The sequence below is a fragment of the Spermophilus citellus genome (assembly GCF_964194105.1).
Source record: "Spermophilus citellus genome assembly, chromosome: 14".
Classification (NCBI taxonomy): Eukaryota; Metazoa; Chordata; class Mammalia; order Rodentia; family Sciuridae; genus Spermophilus; species Spermophilus citellus.
The window spans coordinates 89255665-89276784 of NC_138194.1; the positions used below are offsets into that span (position 1 = coordinate 89255665).

At 45.8% G+C, this 21120-nt stretch overlaps 1 long non-coding RNA gene across 1 annotated transcript; it reads left to right on the top strand.

Moving 5' to 3' along the window:
- The first annotated feature begins 2900 nt into the window (after positions 1–2900).
- LOC308633777 lies at positions 2901–14875 on the top strand. The gene is made up of 5 exons (XR_014018862.1): positions 2901–3028; positions 4357–4647; positions 10789–10907; positions 13018–13083; positions 14492–14875. It is a non-coding gene; the product is annotated as an uncharacterized lncRNA (long non-coding RNA).
- The last annotated feature ends 6245 nt before the right edge of the window (positions 14876–21120 follow it).

Sequence of the window (21120 nt, forward strand, 5' to 3'; positions counted from 1 at the left end):
AGTTCCACCATCAAATCAGTTCTCTGGGTACAAACTGCTTCTAAAATGTCCTCTTAATAATGAAAAGCATTTACTTTGGAAAAAGAAAAACACTGAACCTGTATGTGTGAGGCCCTGACCTACATATACCATGACACATTTAACCCTCTCTATTAAGAAATAGATGTTTTTAAGTGTTTTATTGCATTTTACAAATGAAAAAACTAAAGCACTGAGACATTAATGACATTTCCAAAGCCATACAGCTGCTGGATAATGGAATTTGACCTCAGGATTATTTGTTTCTACATCGTCTACTTCTATGAGAATGGAAATAGATTGCATTAATGTTACTGAAATAATGTTGGGAAATCTGGGTTCTGTTCTTAAATCTACCACCAACAAGTTATATGAACCAGAAAGGCCTTTTAATTTCACTGGAACTTAAGTTTCCTGTTCTGTAAATGGAGACCACTGGATCAGCAATGGGGCCATTCTTCCAATGGCCAAGACTGAGGATACTGCAAATCAGGGCACCACTCACCCCTGAGCTCCACTGGGCTTCTAACCCAGAGCTTCGTGCAGCTGCTCCCAATCAATTGCAATTGGCACAAAATAAACTTGCTTGCCACTTGTTGGCCTAATGACCTCTCGGCTCCATTCCTACTCTATTTCAGCAGTGAAAACTCTGGCCCTGGATTTTGGCCTTTCTCTGGAAGAAAAATACAAACAGCTTATCTGTAATTCTGCAGAATCCTTCCTGACACAGGGCCCCGTTATCCTCCTGACTGATCCTGGGGATGTGCCCAGGACTCTAAGGGGCTCTGTCACCAATGAGGGGGCCAAGACTTCATTCCATTTTTTTCCTTAACTCTGCTCCACACAGATGGAAATTGTTCCTTGCCCTTGACATTTCTGGAATATCATACAGTTCTTTTATGAAATAAATCTCTTGCTGAAGTAGTTGAATATAATAAGGCAGCTGAAGAGGTATGTGAAAAAACACCCCAGCCTTCACACGCTGATTGGCTTAAGACCAGAGAGGTGGAGAGAGGTGAAGGGGTTTTCTGTTGGTCTAAGTAATGTCTACGGAAGATATGCAGAAATGCCAAGCTACATCAAATTGTTATGCTTTTTAATCTGATGTCATTCCATTTGTTGATTTTTAATTTTACTTTTTGATTTAGGAGACTTGTTAAGGAAGACATTTCCTGAGCTAACATGTTGGAGTGTTGGGCCTATATTTATTTTCTTCTAGCAGGTACAGGGTTTCTGGCCTAATTCTTAGGTTTTTGAGTTGAGTTCTGTGCAAGGTGAGATAGGGATTAATCTATCCTAATACATATGGATTAATGGGATGGCATCAAATTAAAAGAGCTCTTCATAACAAAGGAAACAATCAAGAGTGTGAAGAAAGAGCCTACAGAATGGGAGAAAATCTTTGCCACCTGCACCTCAGAAGTGGCATTAATATCCAGGATATAAAAAGAACTCAAAAAACTTAAAGCCAAAAAAAAAAAATCCCACTTAACCCAATCAATAAATGGACAGAGGAACTAAACAAACACTTCTCAAAAGAAGAAATACGAATGGTAAACAAATATATGAAGAAATGTTCAACAGCTCTAGCAATTAAAGAAATGCAAATTAAAACTACAGTGAAATTCCATTTCACTCCAGTCAAAGTGGCAATTATCAAGAATATAAGAAATAATAAGTATTGGTGAAGATGTTGTGGGGGAAAGATTCACTCATTTATTGCTGGTGGGAATGCAAATTGATGCAACCAATCTGGAAAGCAGTATGGAGATTGCTCAGAAAACTTGGAATGGAACCACCATTGGATGCAGCTATCCCACTCCTAGGTTTATATCCAAAGGACTTAAAATCAGCATACTACAGTGACGCAGCCACATCAATGTTTATAGCAGCTCAGTTCACAATAGCTAATCTAGGGAGCCAATTAGGTGCCCTTCAACAGACGAATGGATAAAGAAAATGTGTACAAATACACAATTGAGTTGTACTCAGCTATAAAGAGGAATTATTTCATGCCATTTGCCAGAAAATGGATGGAACTGGAGACTTATTTCATGCTAAGTGAAATAAGCTAGTCCCCAAAAGTCAAAGGTCAATGTTTTCTCTGATATACAGAAGCTAATCCAAAATACAGAGGGGTGGGGTAGGGTGGGGGGGAGGGGGGATAGAAAGAAAAGAATAGAGGAATGACTAGAGTAGACCAAGGCAATAGGGATAGGGAAAGACAGTAGGACCTAACTGACCTAACTTTCCTGTGTACACACATGAAAACACCACAGTGGATCTCACCATCATCCACAAGACTAATTAAAAAAGAAAAAAAAAGGTCTATGAGTAAATGTCAGAAAGACCAGTAGAATAGAGGGAAGGGAGAGGGAGAGGGAGGAGGGAGGGGAAGGGAAGGTACTGAGGACTGGATTAGAACAAATTTTATTCCATGCTTCTATAATTATGTCAAAATGAATTCTATTGTCAAGTATAACTAAAAAGAACCAAAAACTAAAAAGCAATTAAAGGAGAAAAGAAAAAAAAATGTTAAGCTTATGGTGACCCCAGGACAGGAAGCGAAACAGGAACAGAAACCCAGAATCATGTTGAGATCTGATGCAGCGGGCATTAAACGCTGGGGGGCAGCAGGAAGCCTGCAGACCCAGGGAGCTGAGCGCTGGCCTGGGGTCATCAGGCCGCTCTCTGGCAGACCTCAGCAGTGTCCCAGCCCTTCACAGGGCAGGCAGGGGCCTCTGCATCCTGCCAGCAGCCACCCTGGGAAAAGAAAGGGCAGCCCATTCTTCAAGGTGACAGTTGGAGTCTAGTGTCGGATTACCCCAGATTGTCAGCAAGGCCCCAGCCTTGGCTCTGCCCTAGAAGGCGAGTCAGCCCAGCTTTGAAGGATCCCTGCCTGGTCCTGAGGGCAACACAGGGCACCAGGCAGGCACGGCCGCCTGAAGCTTGTGTGGCAGAAAAGCTGGGGTGTAGGGAGAAGAGTTGGATTTCCTACTCAGTCTTCCAGGTAATTCTGATACCCTCCAAAGTTTGAAAACCCTTCTCCAGCTGAATAAGCCATCCCCTGGAGCAGAGGAAATTCCTCCTTCGCTCCCCTCTGCCCATTCCACTTGTCCGTGGAACCCTCCCAGGATGTCCACAGTTGGTCATGTGGTCCTTGGCTCCTGTAGCAGATGCCAACGGAGCTTACCCTGGGACTGTGCTGTCCCTAGTGTCTGATACTGGTGGGCTTGAAATGACATCTGCACAAGAATCACACCTGGTGGAGGATGAGAACGACTGAAGGACAAGGAAATCTGAACCCCACCCCCTTGTCCCCTTGATGCTCGGCCCATGGAAACTCCACCACGGCTGTCACACCCCCCATTGACCTAGGAGTCGCTGTGCGCAGGCTCTGTGAGAAGTGCTTTACACACATCAATCATCTTGGGAAATTCTGAGGGGCGTGGCTTCTTGATCCCCACTTTACAGAAGTTACTGGGTTCAGTACAAGAGGTTACAAATGCTGCTGGGGCTGTTCAGTTCTTTGCCATTGTGGGTTGGGACCTGGCCCCATGTCTATCTGAGTCTAATTGAAGGTCTGGACCACCAAACTACCTCAGCCCAATAACCACCCTCACCCACCACTCCGCCCACCATTCCACCCACCTCAGAGGGCTTCCTCACAGTCGATGCAGGATCAGAGTAGGACCAGGAATGCAAACTTCCTCCACACACAGTAGGTCCTTAATGGATGGTTGAGTCTGAGTTGTGGGCACATTGGATCATTCCTGAGCTCTGTGGCCCCAGGCAGCTGTCCAACCCTCTGAGTTGGCAACTGGCTTCTTAAAACAGAAATACAGCATCTGCCTCCTGGGGATGCTACAGAGAAGCAGGAGCTCTGTCTATGGAGCACAGAACTTGACATGTAATAAGCCCTGGACAAATGATCGCTAACCATTATGTCACTGTGATTGAACCTAACAAAAGGGGTGTGAGGAGACAAGCCAGGCATCCTCATGGCCACCTTGTGGAACAGCAGGAGGCTGAGGGCTTGTGCAGGGTGGCACAGTCAGAGAAAGAGGCTCAGCCTCTCCATTCAGCCCTGGTTCCCTTTCCTCCATCCAACACTGCCTGGTGCTCAAACGAAGGCCCAGGTCTCAGGGAGTCCCTTGGTTACTGTGGCAACATGCTCCAGTTTGTGCAGAGATTAAGGAATAACCTGGGCTTTGCCTCACATTGGCTCTGACACAAGTCACACTGGGACTGCATTCCAAGAAGATGCTCTCCTTAACAGACATGGTGGGACACCAAGGGGCACTTCCCTTCTCTATTTTCTTGTGATTATTTTGACAGCTCTGGAGTCCTACTTCCTTTGGAAGGAAACCAAGACCTTGTGTTGTTGTTGTGATCCACCACTGTTTACCAGGGTGATGTCAGAGCAAAGATCAGTTTGCAGGCTTCCTGGTTCCCAGCCTCTGCCTCACACAGCACAGTCCCTCTGGGAGGAGAGTCAAGAATCCTGCTGCTTCAGGTGGGAAGAACAGCCCTGAAGGTCAGAATTGTCTCTTCACCAGCCAGGAGGCTCCAACCCTCAATCTCAGTGGTGCATGTGGGTCAAGGAAAGTTGGCTTCTGCTGTCTGTTGGTAAGAGCTCATCAATTGATTTAGTGCTTAACTACTTAGCCACATTCCTAGCTCATTGTTTTGTTTTTTAAACAGGATTTTGCTAAGTTGCTTAGAGCCTTGCAAAGTTGCTGAGGCGGAAGCTGGCTTTGAACTTGCAATCCTCCTGCCTCAGCCTCCGGAGCTGCTGTGATTACAGGATGTGCCACTAGGCCCAGCAAGAGCTGATATTTATTGCATGCTCACAAGCTGCCAAAAACTCCAGCTGCTTCCCAATGAAAGGCAGCCGATGGTCCTAAATCTAGAACCCAACAGCCTGGGTTCAAATCCCAGCTCTCCCACTTACTAGCAGTGTCTCTGCCCAAGTTACTTGATCTCTTTGTGCCTCAGTTCCCTCAACTGTAAAATGGGATGTACTTTTATGAGGTTGTTCTGAGTGTCCGATGTTATACTTCACCCTACGTGTGTTTTCTCATTCTCATATAAAAACATGTTGAAGTTGATGTAATTATCCCCATTTGCATGGGAAGAAACTGAAGCATAGCACCAAGAAGCACTCTGCTCCGTGTCCTAAAGGTGGTAGAGATTATAATAATCTCCAACACTTATGGATTTCTGCAATTTTCCTAACACAACAAAGCAAAGGAGCTGCTACAACATTCCCTACTTTACCCACAGTGAAACTGAGGCACAGAGAGATTAAATAACCTGTCCTCCATCACACTGGTAGACTGTAGCGCCACCAGGTCAACCCAGCCAGTGCACCGCCTGAGTCTGTGCAGCCAATGGCTGTGCTTACCAAAGTCCCAGTGCCTGCTCCCTCTGCCCACTACAATGGGCAGCCTACTAATGAGCAGGGGATTGGCCATTTCATGAAAATAGCAAAGCTCTTCTTTGCCTTTATCATTTTTTTTTATCCCAGGTCATCAAACAGGTCTTTCTAACTTTGCAAGGATAGATTATCCAGTGGAGCCGTGTTTCTTGATAGAGGATAAATGTTGGCGTTTTGGATGAGCCAGTTCTCATGGCCCTGCGGCTCGAGAACTATCCTGAACATGGCAGGATGATGATTCCCCGATCCAGAGACTGCCTTGTCTCCACTAAGACATTACATCAAGATGTCCCACATGAATTTCTAATGTTTTCTCAGGAGAGGGGAAGAGTCTGCCTCAAGGGAGAGCCACTGAAATAGAGCATCGTCTGCTCCCCTTTCCTCTGTTCACTAATTCAACTCAACCCAAGGATTAGGAGAAATAAGAATCCGACACAGGATGGCCAGCCACGTGAGCCTGCTAACAGAGTGCCGGAAGAGGAGGAGGGACAGGCCTGAGCCTCACCAGGGGCATGGTCAGGAGCAGCGCTGGGGAAAGTCTCTTCACCGGCCCACACAGAAGCAGAGAAGGCAAATTAGAGAAGGAGGTGAAACCCAAAGGAGGCCACTTCACCGCCTTCGCCATAATGTGGACTGAGAAGCCAAGGCAAGGGAGCAGCAGGTGGACTTTGGGGGGTGGAAGTCAGGACATCAGGCCCCAATGGGCTCTGCCACCTGGCCAGGGGTTTACCCTCCATTCTTCAGTTGCCCTAGGATCCTAGTGGTGATGCCTCTCCTACCCACTCCCAAAGTTGTAAGCCTCAAGTGACCCAGGAGTGTAGGACACCTGGGACATGAATATCACCACCATGTTTATGTCTAAAGCAAGTCTCAGGGCACTGAGTGCTGTTTCCTTTTGGACATCTCTTGTCATTCATAAAAGTATGAGCTGTTTGCTAGGCTTATACACTGAGTCATTTGCCCCCTGGTGACACCAGGAGAGAACTTCCTTCCCAGGACAATCACTGCCAGGTGCCAAAACCTTCAAAGATGAGCATGGGGTGTCCCAATGCCCAGGCTCAAGGCAGGTGGGAATATTGAAATTGGGCTCTGAGACTTTGCTGCCTTCTCTGCTGAGAATGCTGGGGATTCTGCAAGCACCATCCAAGGGCACTGTGGTCCAGGACACAGATTCAGAAGTGAGGCGTTGTGTATTTGCTTCTTTTTAGAAAAGCAAAGGAAACACTACAAAAACTAAGCTCTTATTATGTTCTATATACTAAACTAAAGACATAATGCACCTTTATTTCAATGAATCGCTATAGCACCTCAGTGAATTACCCGTGATTACGCCTGCTTGACAAATAAGGAAACTAAAGATTAAGGAGTTTAATAATTGGCCTAAAGCAGTACACTTAATTGGTGCATGTGTTAAACAAAATAATGGCCCTTTCAAGTTACCAGGCCACAGAATCTATGAACCTATGTTGAAAAAGAGAATTAAGATTGCTAATGGAATCAAAGTTGCTAATCAGCTGACCACAGAATCAGGAGATTTCCCTGGGTAGTCTTGATGGGCCCAATGTGAGCAAAAATGTGTTTGAAAGTGGAAAATGGAGACAGAAAAGTAGAAACTGAAAAAGATTGAGAAGACACAGACAGATGCAGAGGATGTGAAGGAGCGGCCAGAGGCAGTGTCTCTGGCTTTGGAGATAGAGGAAGAAGCCGTGAGCCAAGGGATATTGGCAGCCTCCTGAAGGTGGACAGAAGGAAAACAGTCCTGCTAATGCTGTGATTTTAGCCCAGTGAGACCTGGACTTTTAACTATAGAACTACAAGAAAATTAATTTGTCTGGTTTTAAGCCAACAACTTTCTGATGATCTATTATGGTGTCAACGGGAAACTGAAATAGTAGTGGTGTCCTGAATTTGAATTTGAATCTGCCTTAGTGCAAATGTGAGCTACTAAACATTACACCAGGTGACCTGGCTTGGAAACCTGATTCTACCATTTTGCTGTATGTGTGATCTTAGGCAAATTAAACAGGGACAGAGAAATAGTCTTTGGCTGCTTTGGATTTGGGGAGTATTACATTTGATTGTGCTTCCCAAATTTACTTCTAGTAACCTAAAAGTTTGCCTAGATTAGATGATATTTTTTTTAATTTTTTTTTTTTTTTAGTTGTAGTTGGGCCCAATACCTTTATTTTATTTATTTATTTTTTTATGTGGTGTTGAGGAATGAACCCGTGCCTCGCACATGCTAGGGCAGTGTTCTACTGCTGAGCCACAATCCCAACCCCTAGATTAGATGATATTTAAAAAGGAAGAAAAGTCTCCTAGATGGTCCAGGGTACTGTTGAAGAAGCTCTGTTTGCTCTTATAACTCAAATGATAATGATAGAAGTCCCAGTGTTGTTACAATAGATGTTGGAAGGCTCCTTAGAAACTACAGTAAGTCGGAAGAAGAGGATTCAAATGATGCCAGAGGCCCCAGGTTTTAGATTCAGCTGTGGGTCGTAAGCCAATAACAGCCCTCAGCTTATCCCCGGGCCAGGGGAGAGGCTTAATCAGGCCACGCAGCCGCTGGCTATTTAAGCAGCAGATTATGAACTAAGATATCATTTTGGGAGGAATATTCCACTAATATCCAGAACCTTCCCTGAGATGCCAAAACCCCCTGACACACACATCTTACCGAGATTTACGTGAACTGACTTCCTCTGCTCTCCAGCTGTCTCCAGCATGTCACCCATGCAGCACGAGACCCTGTGCAGTGTGGTGGCCAACTCCCACCTGTCCTAAGTTAGGGCAAAGCCAGGGAGTTGACACAACCTTGAAGCACCATGGCGAAGGTGACTGTTGTCACCTCTAGGTAAAAGAAACCACCCCTTGTTTTGTTGTCTCTTTGGGGTGGATTTTGACAAAGCATTTTCCCAAGAAATGGCCGCATATGAGGCACTAGGGGTTTTGCTGACTTGTTGCAATAAGAAAACCACATCTTGAACCAGTGACTGCGATACAAGGCTCCTCCTCATTAAGCTTTGGCGAGTCCACTGCTATTTTCCACCTCCACGTGTCTTTCTGTACCCGCCACACAGGTGTCAAAGAGCGTTAGGACAGAATTAACCACCCACATATATTTCAAGTCTTTGATGACGCCACCAATTCCTTCAATTCCCTCAGAAAAGTGCTGCTTGGGATTGAACTTTCTGGCAGAAAGAGGAACTCAGGAGCTTCCATTTTACCTTTATTTCATGGATTCTCACGGAAGGTTCCACTAGGGGCCAAGCCAGTGGATTTTCATTATGCGCCCCAGGCCTGGAGAAATAACCAGAGGGTGAACACAAGGCCCCGGTGACTCAGCCCACAATAAATTGGAGCTGGCATCCTGATGCTGGCTTTTAGTTATCTATTGCTGCATGTCGACTTACCCCAGAACTAGGCAGCTGAGAACAGCAAACCTCTACCATCTTACGCCACGCGTGACTCAGGAATGGGGGCACTTGGCTGGGGGGTTGGGGCTGAGCCTCTCTTTAGGCTGAGGTTGAGGTGTGCTGGGTTCCAGGTATCTCAGGGCTTCTAGGAGGAAGGACCCAGATCCAAGCCAGGTCACGTTGACGGCAGACCATGGTCCCTACCCTGCAGGCCTCTTCATGCCTCACATGGGAGGTGACTTCCCCCCAGGGTGAGCAATCCAAGAGTGAGAGGGGACCCAGGGTCAAATAGGTACTTTTTAATAACCTAATCTTGGAAGTGACATTCCTGCATTTCTCCCATGAGAAGCAAGTCAAGTGAGCCCATCTTGCCTTCAAGGAGAGGGGTTCCCACAGGACAAGGAGGCAGGAATGCTGGGGGCCACCTGAGGGCTGGCCTCGCTCTGATTATCGGCCCACTGCAGGGTGCTAATCCCCTGGAACTACTAATGCCTCAAAGCCAGCGTCAAAACCCTAAAAATCTGGGTAATTTTTTGCCCTCAGAATAAAATTACCCTGGCAATGGCTGCAAGACCTTCCGGAAGGGGGAGAAGGTGTATCGCATATTTCTGGTGACGTAGCGGGGAGTTCTGAGAGCACTGGCCCCTGCTCATCAAAAGGGCCCTGGGTCCTCTAGCTTTGTCTCCTGACTCTGTTCCCTTCTGTGGCCATGACTCAAGTGTAGGCTTCCTGTCCTGAAAATGAAGGGTGTTTGTTTGGACTTAGTGATCTGCCAGTCTCTTTTGATCCTTGGGACCACATGATCCCAACTGCTACCAAAGGTCAGACCATAGGACAACCACCCTTACAAGGATTCTTACTCTGGTGGCCACGCCCACTGCCTCTGGCAGATGGGTGGAACTCAGTGACCAGTGCCCCCAGATCTTCAGTGATGTCAAGAAAGCCACTCCATGGCAATCATCAAGAATCCAAGCAACAATAAATGTTGGCAAGGATGTGGGAGAAAGGCACATTCATACGTTGCTGGTGGGAATGCAAATTGGTGCAACCACTGTGGAAAGCAGTATGGAGATTGCTCAGAAGACATGGAATGGAACCTCCATTTGACCTAGTTATCCCACTTCTCAGTTTATACACAAAGGATTTAAAATCAGCATACCCCAGTGATGCAGCCACATAGTGTTCATAGTAGCTCAATTCACATGAGCCAAGCTATGGAAACAACTTAGGTGCCCTTCAATAGATGAATGGATAAAGAAAATGTGCTACATATACACAATGGAATATTACTCAGCCACAAAGAAGAATAAAATTATGGCATTTGCTGGAAAATGGATGGAATTGGAGAATATGATATCATGCTAATTGAAATAAGCCAATCTCTGTTCTCTCTGATATGTGGATGCTAACCCATAACAAGGGAGGGTAGAGAAGGGAAGAATAGAAGTTCATTGGATTAAACAAAGGGGAATGAAGGGAGGGGAGAGGGGATAGCAATAAGAAAAATGTTAGAATAAATTGGACATAAATTTTCTTTGCTCATATGTGAATACATGACAGGGATAACTCCCACATTATGTACACCCACAAGAATGGGATCCTAATTGGAATGGGTTGTACTCCATTTATGTATAATGTGTTAAAATACACTCTACTATCATGTATCTAAAAACAAAAAATTTAAAAAAAAAACAGGGCCATTCTATTCAGTGTCCTCCGTCATTTACCCTGGTCTTCACAACAGCTACTCAAATTCTTTCTTTACCTTTCTTTCTTTCTTTCTTTCTTTCAAGGCTTAGTGAAACTTTCTTTTTTTGTTATCTCAGAAAGTGTTTAGGGAGTAGCTCGTTTTTACCCAGTAATGGTACTCCAACATTTTCTGTCTGTGCTTTTCTTTCTCTAAATTACACCAAGAGATTTCTAGAATTTGAACTTCACTTCGCATGGACGGCCCCTGAGACAGGCTTCAGCGAACCAGCTCACCAACCCATCAGAATCCGTCCCAGATGCTGAGGTCAGCACCCTGAGTCAAGGTCTGTGGACCCTGCTTGTCACTTCCTGTCTTGGTGGTTAACCCGGGGGCTTTTGTCACCACAGAATCTTTCTCAAGTGGGATGTAAGTGGTGGTTTCCTGCCTTGAAGCAGAGACCAGGAAGGAAAGCCTCTCACTTTCCCAGCTGAGTGCCCCTGGCTTGTGTGCGGCATTACCTCCTCGCCTCCAGGGGGCCAGGAGCAGAAAATGGAAGCCCACCGAACCCCCAGACTCCGACTGCAGCTTCTGCTCTGCCTCTGAGGGTCTTGGAAAGGTTCCTCAGTGTCTGTGGCTCCGGGTGCTCTGCTGTGCCATAGAGACTAGCTTCACTGGTCTCTGAATTCCCTCCAGTCCTTACAATACAGTCATTTAGCCTAATTCTCCTGGGCATCAGCCCTAAACCCTAACCTGCTTTCTTTCTATCCATTATTTATTTGGAGTCTAATGATTCTTTCCTGAGTCCAGTGTCTTAGCTAATTAGCCATTACTCGTCACATGGCATGGGTCTGTTGTCTAAGCAGAGGTAGATCCAAACCTCCTGTCCCCAGAGAGTCTGAGATACTCCAGAAAATAATCACTTTTCATCAGAAAGGGAAAAGAAATGATCGTAAAGCAATATGCACATTAAAATCTATGTTAATATTTCCTACCATTTGTTCTACATCAACTATGTGTTAGGTCACTACGTACTTTATTTCATTTATTTTCACTACAGAACTCTGGAGATACATAGGACTCTGCCTTTTATAGGCGGGGGGGGGGGAAGCTGGGGTTTAGAGCAGCTAGGCTCACATGCCCAAGGTCAAACAGTACCCAATCATATAGGCAGGAGTCCAGACCCAGGCTACTTGGTTCCAAAGCCAGTACTTGTCACATTACACTGCATACCACACAAAACCATGGCTTTCTTCTCTGTTTCCAGAGCCTTTTTCACACCAACTTGTCAAGGTTTGACCGTAATACATCCCTGTCTGAACAAAACACACCCATTTTCTCCAGATCTGCCTTAACCAATGATTTGTGGGTTAAATAACTGACCTTTTCCAGGGAACTTGGTGCATCTCATCCTTCTCTCTATTCCCTCCATGTCCCCTGACCTAGCTCCCAGCAGGTGCATGTGTGAGGGTGCTAATTAGCCTCCATCAGGCTTCCAGAAACATCTTCTGCAATGAATACCTTGCTAATGAATTTTGATGAAAGAAGCCTTTTTAAAGCATCACTTTAAGAAAAAATAGCATTTGTCCTACTGTCCATTACGAGTATCATCAGCTGAGGCTATTTTTCTTCTTGTTCCAATTTAAAAAGTAAAGTCTGACCTGCTGGAATGACTCGCATTTTTAAAACCATTACTGCCACTGGAGCTGTGGCCAGGCCTCCTCCCAGGCATGGGAAGCCCCGGAAGGTGGAATGGCCCTGGCACTCAGGTTCACCCACCCTGGGCCTGCTTGTCCGCAGCTGAACCCGTCATGCTACTGAGCCCAGTTGGGACTAATGTGGACCCTGAGACTCTTTATATGAGCTCTGGAAGTCAGGCCGATTCAAATCCAGGTTCCTCCAGAGTCGGGAGGAGTTCTGGAATGCTGGGAAAATCACAGGACCAAACAGCAAAGTGGATCCTTGGCTGGCACACCCATTTTGCTCCAGAGACCTGCCCCTTTGTCTTCTGGACCACTCTGCTTGGGTGATGTTAGTCTAGAACTGTGGAGCTTAGATGAGGCTGCTTGTTGGTTCCCCGTCAGGGACGGGGCATAGGGCTTTACCTTGGACTCAGAAGGACACTCTTTGGCTAAGAAAGGCCCACATCTGTTTTCTCTGGCCTAATGGCAGTGTTGGACCAGCAAATGCCTGGAGACTCAGAGGTGACGCTTACAGTCTTGCTGGCACAGAATCAGATTCAGATCTGATTGTTAGATTTCCTAGTGGAATTTGTAGTTGGGATGTTTGCTATTTGGACCATTCAGTAAGCCCCAGATTCGGAGCTGGAAAGAGCAACCTCATTCCTCCCCTGCCCTGTTGTAGGAAGACAGGACAACTTGCAAACCATCACTCATTCCCATCTGTGCAACTTCCAGAGTGTAACAGGAATCTCCTCTTCTTCGCCCCATTTCCAGGACTGCTCTCCTGGCCCAGGCCACTATCACCTGTCACCTGAATGAATCATGGCCACCAACTACCAGGTAGTGTCTTAAGTTGCCCCATGCTCTACCCATCAGACTGGTGGTTAGAAGACAAAAACCGGTTTCATCACTCCTTGGCCTCAACCTTCTAGTGCGTTCCCACTGCATTTAAAGTGAAGCCTAATTTTGCCTGGGGGTCTGCCCGGGTCCCCCTCTCCTCCTTGCTTGCTCGGCCCTGATGCGTTGGCCTTCCTACCATCCCTGGAACCTGACAAGTGTGCTTCCACCCTAGGGCCCTGGGCTTGCTCGCCCTCTACCTGGAGCACATTCCTGCCTGTTCCTCTAACAGTTGGCCTCTCACCCTGCAGGCATGCGCGCCCTTGCCTCTGTGGCTTCAGATCCTTCATCCCCATGGGGCTCCATCCTTCTCCCTGCTTATCTGCTCCACAGAACTTTCCACCACCTGAAATGATTGTGTTCAGTCTTCCTCCTTCCCTCCTTCCCTCTCTTTCTTTCCTCTCTTTCCTAAAAACCGTGGGCTTGTGTTACGGCTCCTTCTCCCAAGCCTGGCATAGCATCTTGTACGTGGTTGGTTCCCAATAAGTTTGTGTTGAATAAATGGATGTGCTGTATATGGTCAATGTACAGTGAGAACCCAGGGAGGAAGCTGCTGAATCTGTTCATGAGATGGCAAGGCTTCCTGGAGGAGGTCATCTGTCTTGAAGCATGAGAGGTTTCAGGCCAGGTGCCCAGGATGGGAAAGAACGTGGAGTAGGGAACAGACACATCTTTAAAATTCCACTGAACTCCATGACCCTGGTCTGCAACATCCGGGGAAGGCTCCTACAGAAAAGACCCTGGAACTGAGCCTTGAAGGCTGAAACAGGAGTTCACAGGGCAAAGAAAAGGAAGAGGCATTTCAGCAGCATGAACATTCTACCCCAGGCATAGATCTGTGGAGGAGAAGGGGAGCAGGAGGCTGGAGGGCAGGGTAGCAGTGTGAGGGCGAGATCATCAGGGGCCTGGCCTGTCTGCTAAGAATTTTTTTTAACCTAAGAAAAATATAGATAATAAAAAGCTATTTTCAGCATTCTGTGGGAAATAAACATATAAATACTATGACTGAACAATTCACATATACAATAAAGACGAGCCAGGGAGACTGAAGTATCTGAATGGAACCCAGAAATTCATGTAAGTGTATCCAAGACATATTTAAAAAATATTTCAGTAGGTCAAAGAGCTTAATGCATGACCAGGTTTTCTTGTTAAAAAGCTCATTTTAATGATAACACCTGAGCTTCCTGAACCATCTGTGGTCAAGGACCAGATATTTTCACTTCCACTCTATCGTAATTGATATTTTGTGCACAATATAACAAAAGTGGCATGGTAATTTGAAATTGCTATAAATGGTTTCAAGCAAGGAGAAACTTACTCTTGGCTTTCTGTACTTACTGCCTTGCAGTGGACGAGAAACATTGGTCGGGCAAGCTTAAACCACAGACCACGCTGCACGCCGCCGCACTAGAAGCTGAGCGGCAGGGAGGTCAGGAAAGAGATGGTCTTTGGACATCACTGGGCAGGTGGATAACCACATCACTATCCCCATTATCCTGGTTAACACTTTGTTCCCCAAGGACCCTACTTCTCCACAACTCTGCAGGAGAGCACGGAGGCATCAGAGAACTCACTGAAGACCTGTCATCAACACAATGAGCTGCTCCCGGAGGAAAGTGGTGTGACTCTGCAGGATGCCTCTTGACTTTCCATGGCCCCTGCCGGCTAACCCTGCAGTAGGTGGAGGAATACCACTTGGGTGACATGTTGGCTTGGATTTCAGCAGGTGCCCTTTGACCTACCAAAAATAACAAAGAAAATTGTGTTTTGAATTTACATGTATAATTGTACAAAATGGGTTTCATTCAGGTATGATCAACATCTCTTTTTTATACATGTGAGGGTCCGATTGTTGCTCAATCAGAGGGTGTGTTTATTTTGGATTGTATAAATAGTGGACTGTAAACTCCAGTTCTGACATTTTACTAGCCCTATTTGGCAAGTAAAGTGACCTAACTTCTGTGAGCTCCAGTTTCTTCATCTGAAAAGATGAGAGAAATAACATTTCCATTCTAGCATTGTTTTGAAGTCTAGATTAAATAGCATGTGTGAAACGCCCAGCCTGCAGCAGGGGCTCAGCAGATGCTGTCCTTTCGCCTTCTTCATTCTGTTCTTCCTAAGTACCCTCAGCCATGGTCTTAAGAAAAGAATGAGAGTCTTTGAATAGCCTTCCAATAGCCCAGAGTAAAGAATAAAATTTGAAGGACCCACGGGCAGCCTGCCTCCGCCCCACCCAGGGCTGCCTAGTAATTGCAAGCAAGCGCCTCCTCTCCAGGGGAGCCCAAGCCTCTTGGCTCCTAATACACTGATGTCATGGCAGCGGAGCTCTGAAATCTCACGAAGTTCACCCGCCCAGGCAGTCCCCAGGAATGTTACCTTGACCTTGGGGTAGGAGAGATGTCTGCTTGGCTTTTCCCTCCCTCTGAGCTTTCGTTAGGTCCTGGAGCTGAGTCTCTGGGCCTTAGCAGGTATGTAAGGTCAAAAGGCAACTGGGCCTGGGGAAGGGAAGGGAACTGGCCTCCACATGCCTAAGGTAGTGGAATGGCAATGGCTTGACCAACAGGGTGTCAGAGAGTTTCAGCAGGATCTGGGCAGATTCTCCTGGGACCCCATGGGAAGAATGAGAATCCACCAGAACAACCCAGCCCTGCCCTCCATGCTGAGTGAATCATGGGCTTCCCTGCAGCCTTCCGTTGGGTGCAAAAGGAATGGGAGGTGGGAACCATCCTAAAAACTGGTCTTAAAGAGCAGCCAGGAAAAGTCTGCGCCCCGATACCCCCTCACGCCCTCCACACACATCTGTCAAACCCTGCCTTCCCTTGGTAGGATTTGAGGATAGCTCACATATTCTTGGGTTCAGCTGCCAAAGTGTTCCCAGGAATGTCAAGCTCTCTCTGCCAATTGCTGGTGGCCCTTTGTTCTGGTCTCTTTTTCTCGGATTCTTCCTCTCAAGATCATTCTCCCTGCCCAAGATCATTGAAACAAGCTGTGCTTGGAGTAATTTTGGAGGTTACAGATTGTATGCAACAGAGTCAGACAGGTCTAGTATCAGTGCCTCCATTCATGAGCTGGGGAGCCCAGGCCCCAAGCCTCAGCCCCCTCACCTACAAACTACGCATAACAATGATGTCTGTCTAATGAGGTTGCTCTGCAATTGATTGAGATAATGCATTAAAGTGCTTCCTCTGGTGCTTGGTAAAGAGCGAATGTTCAATGAATATGGCTGTTAGTATACCATTGCTGCAGTTTTATTATTAATAGTTTTATTATTAACTTTGATGGATCTCAGCCCATCAAAGACACAGTAGTTTCCTAGGACTGCTATAACAGATTAGCACAGAACAGATGGCTTAATATGACATTTTTTTCCTCTCTCTCACAGAGACCAAAGTCTGAAATCAAGGCGTCACCAAGGCCTCACTCACTCTGAGGGCTACAGGGAGAATCTCTGCCCCTTTCCACGCTGGGCACTGTGGACCTCCCTGCGCGTTCCTTGCTCTGTGGCTGCACAGCTCCAGGCTCTGCCTTATTCACCTTACAGGCTCTTTGCTGTCTTAGTTCCTTTTTCTCTTTCTCAGAGGAACACTTGGAAGGCACTTAGGATTCATCTGAATCACCCCCCATAGTATCCCTACCCAAGATCATTAATTTCATCACATCTATCACCAGATGAGGTACACTTCACCCCTTTGCCTTGTAAGATAATCTCAGGTTCTGGGGATCGGGTCATCGGCCTATCTTTTTGGAAGTCACCATCCAACCCGCTACAAAATATATTTGGGAGGGACAGCTTTTGCTTATTCCTATTGAAGTCTAAACCCTGACAAGATTTCATTGTCACCTGCAAATCCCTCTTTGGTATCTCTCCTAGGACCAATTGGTGGCCCATCCTACCATACACCTGACAGAGGAGTCCCCTTGATCACTCTGCCCCTGGAACCACAGTACATGCACAGCCTGGGGTTGAACTTGAGGGGTGATGGGATGGGATAAAACCAGCAGTCATAATTAGAGATGAGGGGATGGAACAAAGAGAAAAGACACCAAACCTTGTACCACTTGGACATCATAGGTTGGGGGGGATGCTGTAGAGAAACCACACCTTGGGTCATTTGGTCTTCTGTACCTGGATGTGAACTAGACCATGGTTAATCTTCACTCGTGACGTTAAGTGGATTTTTTTTGCCCTGGGAACTATCGAAATAGAAGTATTACTATCGATTCCTGGTAACTAAGGAGGGACAGATGCCATGTCACACGATTCAAGGAGAAATCATACATACTGTACTCGGTGGATTTATGCTCTCTGATGTCAACCAGGCCCTGGATCTGAGTGAGCAGTGGTCATTATGTGAGAGGAACACAGGGCAGTTAGGCGACAAGCCCTGCCCAGGAGGCCAGAGGCCCCAAGCAGAATCTCCAAACCACGAGTTGGCAGAGGAGGGGGCAGAGAGGCTGTCTTTCCTCACTCTAGATCAGCCCTGTGATCTTCTCTGCAAACATCTGCGCCTCTGAGGAAAGATGAACTGGAAGGGTCTAGTAGGCTGATGTCCTGTGTCTTCACCCCTGGAACCTGGGAATGTTACCTTTTACCTTAATTGCATCTGACTTTGCAGGTGCAATTAAGTCAGGAATCCTGAGATGGGAGATTTCCCTGGACCTAGGTGGATGCTAAATGCAATCAGCACTGTTCTTATAAGAGGAAGGTGAACTACAAACAAGGCTCAACGTGGTGACTGGAGCAGAGACTGAGCGGCACAGCACAGGCCAAGGAGAGCCAGCAGTCACCAGAAGCAGAGCCTGGAAGAGGCGAGAGTCACATCCTCCCTGCAGCCACCAGAAGGAACCAGCACTGCCAACAGCCTGACATTAGCCCCTACACACGTTTCAGGCTCCTGACCTCCTGAACTGTGAAGGAACAATCTGTCTGAAGTCACCAAGTGTGGTCATGCATCAAGCAAAGGGCGAGGCTGGGATCTGTAGTAAGGACAATGACAATGGCGGTTATCAAGGGCTCACCTGGCACCGGCCATTCCCTACCACATTTCACACCTGCTCCCTTTAGTCCTGACCAAAGCCCTGAGAGGTGAGAATTACAGACACAGAGAATGAAGGTGAGAGGGGCTACTGAGCTTTCTATGAGTAGACAAATAGCAAGTGGAGGGCCGCGGTTTAATCCCAGGCCCCGCTGCTCACCAGGAGCCATGATCTCGACTAAGGATCTAGGTCCCACCTGCTTCTATCTGGGCGGTTTTTCAACAATTTCTATATTGTCCTTTTATGAGTGCAAATGCTCTATAACTTACAAGGTCCCTTCAATTCCTACTTTCCACTAGATCTTCAAATATTCATGTGCACACACGTACATTGGGATCTTTGATCCTTGCCTTATATATTCTGTTCTTTCTTTCCCCTTTTTTTCTCTCTTCATTTCTTTTTTCTTTCTTTCTTTTTTTTTTTCTTTTTGAGATGGGAATATGCGGTTGTCCAGGCTGGCCTTAAACTCCTGGGCTCAAGCAATCCTCCTGCATCAGCTTCCCAAGAGACTGGGAAAATGCCCCCACCACCTTACTTAATCTAATACCTTAATTTCTTAGTAGATTCTGAGTTAAAATAAGTTATAATTTATGGAGACCTAATTTTAGTAACACATGAGAATCCAGTCTAAAGATAATTAGTATCTATCCATTAGATGACATAAAAATAAAAGTGTTAGTAAAATTATCCCAAAACTTGAAAACCAAGCAAAGGACAATGGAGCATGTGCCCTGATGATACACTAGAGCTAACCCTAACCCTAACCCTAACCCAGCCCTAACCCTAACCCTAACCCTAACCCTAATCCGCCAACTCAAAAATGTATAATTTTCTTGGCCAACAGTTCTCAAAAATTTGGGTCTCAGAACTTCTTTAACTACTGAAAATTAGGGAGGTCTTTTCAGTCCTTCTGTCAGTGTGGGTTATATTTATTGATATTGCCCACAAAAGAAACTCAAACTGAAAAATTCATAATATTTATTTTTAATTCATCTAAAGTAACGATGATAATCCTACTATATATTAATATAAATAGCATTTTATGGAAAAATATATGTATATGCCAACACAAAATAATTTAGTGAGAAGAGGAGTAGCTTTGTCCCAGGCACATGGTGCACACCTGTAATCCCCATGACTCAGGAGGCTGAGGCAAGAGTGTCAAAAGTTCAAGGCCAACTTGGAAATTTAGGGAGACCCTATCTCAAAATAAAATGAAAAGGGCTGGCTGTAGTTCAGTATCAGAACATTTGTCTAGCATGCACAAGGCCCCAGGCTTAATCCCAATAATGCAGAGAAGAAAAAAAAACAGTAGCATTGTTTTATATTTTTGCCAATTTTTTTAATGTCGGTCTAACAGGAGACAGCTAGATTCTTACATATGCTTCTGCATTTATCTGGTGTGGTATGCTATTTTAGATGGAGTATGTGAAGAAAATCTTGCCATACTCAGATATACGGTTTGGAAGGGTGGTTGAATTTTAACAGCTTTTCCAGATAATTGTGGATATTCTTTGATATTGAACTTGACGAGCAGTAGATTCCTGAAGATTAATGACAATATCGAATCTGAAATGTCAGTGAACTTTTTGAACCCTGTTACATTAAAATCCTCTGTTGACCTTTCCCACTTACGGATTTTGTTCATCATGTATTGATCATTTGAAAATATTGATTCACTGAGCCATGAAGAGCTTCCTAGTGTTATCAGTTAAATACACAACAAAAGCAATCACATTTGTAAACACTGTCATTAATCTCATCAGAGCCGTGTTTCTATTGAGAGGCTGTTCAGGATTGAGTGACAGATAAAGAGCTTCAAAGTTCTGATTTTCACTTGAAATTGCAAGTTTTATCATTACAGTGAATGCTGTCAGTAAATGTCCTTGAAGTATTACATTCGCTTCATTCACTTCATTCATTTTTGAGAGTCTGTGCCAAATTCCCAAGTCTGAAAAATAACAGCTAGCACATGCTCAGGCAGTAGCACACGGCCCTTCTCAGGACAACCACTGCACTTAGCTGTGCTGCAGAAGTACTTAAGGGATATGGAGCTTTCCCTCGTATCACACAGAATATTAAAAAGACACGTCCTTGAAGGTCAAGACTTCATCAGACTAATGCTTTTTGCTGCTTCATCAAGGACATTCTTGAGCCAGACAGGTATCTCTGCAGAGAGAACATGGCAGCCGAGAAAAAACCCGACAACCCGGACAGCCTGGTCCTGTCTGTGCCAAGGTGACAGCAGTTTAACTCACTTTGCTTTTGTCTTATCTGAGTCAGTGTCCACATGGCAAAATGGGTAAATAGGTGGACGGGCAAAAATGTCCCAGGGTTCTTATGAAAGAGCTTCAGTCCCTAGGGGTTGTCTCACCATCCTCTGAGAACTTCTGCTCCCTGATGTCTTCACACACTGAGAGTTCATGATCCCACCATCAAAATTTCTAGATGGTTTTATCTAAAGCTGTCACCATCACAAGTGCCTTAATGAGGTAAGAGTGGCCCTATTCTTCCTCTACTGAGCCTCTGAGGGGAGGGAACAGGGGTTTTGGAAACGTGAATATCCTGGAGTCCCAGGCTGCCCTCCACATCCCATACTAGTGCTGGAGTAGAACACAGAGAAACGGGCCTGGGTCAAGGCTCCCACTGGCCGCCCCAGGCCCTTCCCAGGGCTTTCTGGGCAGAGTTTTCAAAACAATCCCCTTTCTGCGGGACTGTTTATCTCTTCCCTTAATTCTTGCCAACATCTACCATTAGACACGTAGCAGCCTTTCTGCTCCAGGTCAGCCACCTGTGGCTATTAATAACCCTCAAGAAGTCATTATTCTTTTCATTTCAAGATGACTGATTTCATAAAAAATCTAATTATGGTAGTTCATGGAAATAGAATTTTGAAGGGTGGTTGGGGACACAGTGACCTGGTAAATGATTGTTTCTCTT